General features: G+C 47.5%; 2 non-coding genes across 2 annotated transcripts; both read right to left on the bottom strand.

Moving 5' to 3' along the window:
• Nucleotides 1–1,400: 1,400 nt before the first annotated feature.
• On the bottom strand, nt 1,401–1,565 carry LOC121870146. Its single transcript, XR_006089659.1, has one exon. It is a non-coding gene; the product is annotated as a 5.8S ribosomal RNA (ribosomal RNA).
• A 390-nt stretch (nt 1,566–1,955) lies between these two features.
• LOC121870147 lies at nt 1,956–3,826 on the bottom strand. Its single transcript, XR_006089660.1, has one exon. It is a non-coding gene; the product is annotated as a small subunit ribosomal RNA (ribosomal RNA).
• Between the last annotated feature and the right edge of the window lie 2,034 nt (nt 3,827–5,860).

Here is a 5,860-nt window from a genome sequence, read left to right as displayed (position 1 = left end):
TGACTCCGTTCCTTCTTATTCTTAAGACAGAGAGAGAGAGAGGAAGGTTTGAGGGGCTTGTCGCGGGGGTACCAGCGGCCATGGCGCCGGTACTCCCACCCCTGACTCCGTTCCTTCTTATTCTTAAGACAGAGAGAGAGGAAGGTTTGAGGGGCTTGTCGCGGGGGTACCAGCGGCCATGGCGCCGGTACTCCCAACCCTGGCTCCGTTCCTTCTTATTCTTCTTCTTCTTCTTAAAACACACAGAGAGAGAGAGAGAGAGAGAGAGAGATAAAGGAAGGTTTGAGGGTATTGTGGCGGGGGTACCAGCAGCCATGGCGCCGGCACTCCCACCCCTAACTCCGTTCCTTCTTATTCACAACGAGCAGCTTAGGTGCTCGGCCCTCTCAGCAACATCAATAGTGGTAAATAGCCAATAGGAAAAGTGTTCCAGCAGAACATCTCTCGCAGAGTCATATACACAGTTTTAATGCATATACGCTCGTGTTCCGCCCTTACTCGGCCGCACCTTTGCCGCTTAAACTTTGACCTCTTTCCCCGTTCACGCATGCCACAGTAGTGGCATTTGTTTATCCGGAGAAAGAGAGCGAGAGTCGCAGTATTAATTGGCGTGAGCGGCCTTTCCGGCTGCAGAACTAGGGCTCTATCCCGGCGAGCGCCGTAATGAGGCGCAACACCGTCTTTAACGCGTTTAGAGAGAACTCCCCCTGCCTCCCTCCCAGGCCTGTCATGAGATAGACGTGGACTCGTAGCGAACTCTTAAAGAGAACGCCCACACCGCATCTGACCGTGGGAGAGTTTGGAGGAGCGCGTGAGGAACAGCATGGCGTCACCCAAACATTCTCGTCCCGACGAGAGCAATTGTCATCTCTCTGCCTGCGCCACTACATGCTAGATATATAGACTGAGGGCCCAGGCGCACTCAATTTAGGTTCCACTGCAATGCATGCCAAGCACTCTTTTCGAGGTGATAGACGAAATTCCGGCGGGCTTACTTAAAAGATATCCGACCCGGTTTCGTTTCCTCTTCGTGGGATGGAGTGCTTCTTCTCCGAGAGAGAAGGAGGACGTGCGCCTCTTAGAACATGTGCAGCATCAGCCATGAGAGGCCGACGGCCATTCGTGTCTCTGTGGACAGCAGGCAAAAGAGCGCCTCCAGTTATTTACGAGGGCGACAACTGTCGTCGGGACGGGACACACACGGTGGCCGGCTTTGTTGTGGTTGAATGTGGGTGCGCCAAGTCCATGGACTTGCTAGTGATAGGCTTGTTTTTAAGGGCACGCCTCGCGCAAGGCGCGGGCGATTAAACCCCAAGGCGGAAGCCCGGTTCGGGTTACCCTCGTGTCGGGGAGACAGTCAGCAGGCACCAAACTCGCAGCAACCGATGGATGTATATTTCCGACCCTCGTAGAGGAGTGGCGGCGACAAGCTCATATGGCTGCCGCCGCCGCAATATGCGTTCAACTTGTCGATGTATCTGGTATTCTTGCGATTCACATAACCGACACGCAGTTTGCTGCGGTCTTCATCGACCCACGAGCCGAGTGATCCCCCGTTAAGAGTTGTGCATTTGCCATTTGGTCTTTTTGCGACTAACCATCACAGGTCGAGTCTCAATGAAAGGGTTTGACAGACATAGCCCAAGTTTGTGGGTTGGGTTTGGCCGGACGGCTTGTTGTTGTTAAGTTTAGGAATTCTTTTTGGCATTGTAATTTCACTCTTGGGCAAGAGGCTTATTCGCCGGTAGTAAGGAACGGACGGGCAGCCGTCCAAAGCCCCGTCCGTCCTCCTCCGGTTGCGCGCTCTCGCCCAAGTGTGGTCCACCTACAGCGTAGTATTTTTGGTGTGGGGGCCGGGATTGTCCTCATTCGCTGCTGGAGTTGCCAGAGCAGAGCCCGAGACCGCCCAAATCAGTAAAGTAGTTTAAAGAGCGCCCCGTTCTCTTTCTCTCTGTTAATGATCCTTCCGCAGGTTCACCTACGGAAACCTTGTTACGACTCTTACTTCCTCTAAATGATCAAGTTTGGACATCTTTCCGTCAGCTCGAGGCGACGACCCCAGAAAACCCTCGCGGGCAACGGGGCCGACAATCCAAGAGCGCCAGTCCGAAGGCCTCACTAAATCATTCAATCAGTAGTAGCGACGGGCGGTGTGTACAAAGGGCAGGGACGTAGTCAGCGCAAGCTGATGACTTGCACTTACTGGGAATTCCTCGTTCATGGGAAACAATTGCAAGCCCCAATCCCTATTAAGAAAGGCTTTGAACGGGTTACCCGCTCCTCTCGGAGGGGGAAAACTCGTTGATCCCTTCAGTGTAGCGCGCGTGCGGCCCAGAACATCTAAGGGCATCACAGACCTGTTATTGCTGAATCTCGTGCGGCTAGAATTGCCGCTTATCCGTCTAAGAAGAAGTTGCGAACTGGACACCATTTTCTGGAGATCCGTCGACTACTTAGTAGGCCAGAGTCTCGTTCATTATTGGAATTAACCAGACAAATCGCTCCACCAACTAAGAACGGCCATGCACCACCACCCACCGAATCGAGAAAGAGCTCTCAATCTGTCAATCCTTCCGGTGTCTGGGCCTGGTGAGGTTTCCCGTGTTGAGTCAAATTAAGCCGCAGGCTCCACTCCTGGTGGTGCCCTTCCGTCAATTCCTTTAAGTTTCAGCTTTGCAACCATACTTCCCCCGGAACCCAAAGACTTTGGTTTCCCGGAAGCTGCCCGCCGGGTCATGGGAATAACGCCGGCGGATCGCTAGTTGGCATCGTTTATGGTTAGAACTAGGGCGGTATCTGATCGCCTTCGAACCTCTAACTTTCGCTCTTGATTAATGAAAACATCCTTGGCAAATGCTTTCGCAGTAGTTCGTCTTGCGACGGTCCAAGAATTTCACCTCTAGCGTCGCAATACGAATGCCCCCGCCTGTTCCGATTAGTCATTACCTCTTGTTCCGAGAACCAACAAAATAGAACCGAGGTCCTATTCCATTATTCCATGCATCACCATTCGGGCCATTCAAATAGCCTGCTCTGAGCACTCTAATTTTTTCAAAGTAAACTCTCCGGCCACTCGGGACACTCGACAAAGAGCATCCCGTGCGAGCCGGCGGGGCGGCTGTTCGGAGCGTGACAGTAAACACCGGGTGGTGCACCGTCAGTCCGGAACTGAGATTCAACTACGAGCTTTTTAACCGCAACAACTTTAATATACGCTATTGAAGCTGGAATTACCGCGGCTGCTGGCACCAGACTTGCCCTCCAATGGATACTCGTTAAAGGATTTAAAGTGTACTCATTCCGATTGCGAGGCCTCGGATGAGACTCACATCGTTATTTTTCGTCACTACCCCGCCCGTGCCGGGAGTGGGTAATTTGCGTGCCTGCTGCCTTCCTTAGATGTGGTAGCCGTTTCTCAGGCTCCCTCTCCGGAATCGAACCCTGATTCCCCGTTACCCGTTATAGCCATTGTAGGCGCATAACCTGCAATCGAAAGCTGATAAGGCAGACACTTGAAAGAAGCGGCGCCAGTGCGGAGACCGTGCGCTCAGCCCGAAGTTATTCAGATTCACCACAGGTGGGTTACGGACCGGGGCCCGACCAGTTTTGAACTAATAAAAGCGCTCTTCCCTTGCGGTCAGAGACCAATTGCATGTATTAGCTCTAGAATTGCCACAGTTATCCAAGTAAGTGGGTTTACAGATCCAATGAAACATAGCTGATTTAATGAGCCATTCGCGGTTTCGCCTTAAATCGTCTTGTACTTACACATGCATGGCTTAATCTTTGAGACAAGCATATGACTACTGGCAGGATCAACCAGGTAGCTGCTGCTATTGGCAGCGCCTATCACGGCGGCCAAAATAGTGAGAGATCGAGAGAGGAGACCGACAGCAAAGAAGAAGACATTGGGAGACTGTCAAAGTCAATTGAGGGTTGACTTAGTACTTTATAACAATATTATACGAAATAATCCGGGAATCGCCATACACCGAGTGGGAGACTGTCAAAGTCAATTGATGGTCGATTTAGTACTTTATAACAATATTATACGAAATAATCCGAGAATCGCCACACACTGAGTGGGAGACTGTCAAAGTCAATTGAGGGTCGATTTAGTACTTTATAACAATATTATACGAAATAATCCGAGAATTGCCACACACCGAGTGGAAGACTGTCAAAGCCAATTGAGGGTCGATTTATTACTTAAGAACAATATTATACAAAATAATCCGAGAATCGCCACACACCCTGTGGGAGACTGTCAAAGTCAAATAAGGGTCAATTTAGTACTTTATAGCAATATTATACGAAATAATCCGAGAATCGCTACACACCCAGTGGGAGACTGTCAAAGTCAATTGAGGGTCAATTTAGTACTTTATAACAATATTATACGAAATAATCCGCGAATCGCCACACACCCACTGGGAGACTGTCAAAGTCAATTGATGGTCGATTTAGTACTTTATAACAATATTATACGAAATAATCCGAGAATCGCCACACACCCAGTGGGAGACTGTCAAAAACAATTGAGGGTCGATTTAGTACTTTATAACAATATTATACGAAATAATCCGAGAATCGCCACACTCCGAGTGGGAGACTGTCAAAGTCAATTGAGGGTCGATTTAGTACTTTATAACAATAATATAAAAAATAATCCGACAATCGCCACACAACGACTGGGAGACTGTCAAAGTCAATTGAGGGTCGATTTAGTACTTTATAACAATATTATACGAAATAATCAGCGAATCGCCACACACCCACTGGGAGACTGTCAAAGTCAATTGAGGGTCGATTTAGTACTTTATAACAATATTTTACCAAGTAATCCGAGAATCGTCACATAGCAAGTGGGAGACTGTCAAAGTCAATTGAGGGTCGATTTTGTACTTTATAACAATATTATAGAAAAATAATCCGACAATCGCCACACACCGAGTGGGAGACTGTCAAAGTCAATTGAGGGTCGATTTAGTACTTATTACAATATTATACGAAATAATTCGAGAATCGCTACAAAACCAGTGGGAGACTGTCAAAGTCAATTGAGGGTCGATTTAGTACTTTATAACAATATTTTACCAAGTAATCCGAGAATCGTCACATAGCAAGTGGGAGACTGTCAAAGTCAATTGAGGGTCGATTTTGTACTTTATAACAATATTATAGAAAAATAATCCGACAATCGCCACACAACGAGTGGGAGACTGTCAAAGTCAATTGAGGGTCGATTAAGTACTTTATAACAATATTATAAAAAATAATCCGAGAATCGCCACACACCCAGTGGGACACTGTCATGAAAACCGCCGCTCTTGTACGCTAGATGGCATAATTTCACTATATTAAGGGGAGTGGGCCTCTCGATCATATTAGACAACATACCACAGAACTTCCACACCCGAATGGGAGACTGTCAAAGGCAATTGAGGGTCGATTTAATACTTTATTATATACTTTATGCTAATATTATACGACATGATCCGAGAACCTTCACACCCTAGGGGGAGACTTACAAAGTCAATTGGGGGTCAGTTTAATACTTATTATACTTTATGATAATGTTACACAAAATAATCCGAGAATCTCCACACACCGTGTGGGAGACTGTCAAAGGCAATTGAGGGTCGATATAATACATTATTATATAGTTTATGCTAATATTATACGACTTGATCCGAGAACCTTCACACCATAGGAGGAGAACTGTCAAAGTCAATTGTGCGTCGATTTAGTACTTTATAACAATATTATACGAAATAATCCGAGAATCGCCACACATCGTGTGGGAGACTCTCAAAGTCAATTGGGGGTCGATTTAGTACTTTATAACACTATTATACGA

This window comes from Homarus americanus, unplaced genomic scaffold (genome assembly GCF_018991925.1).
Source record: "Homarus americanus isolate GMGI-L3 unplaced genomic scaffold, GMGI_Hamer_2.0 scaffold39261, whole genome shotgun sequence".
In the NCBI taxonomy this organism is placed as follows: domain Eukaryota; kingdom Metazoa; phylum Arthropoda; class Malacostraca; order Decapoda; family Nephropidae; genus Homarus; species Homarus americanus.
Note: the sequence above shows the minus strand (reverse complement) of the source record. Positions and strands in the feature narration are given on the sequence as shown.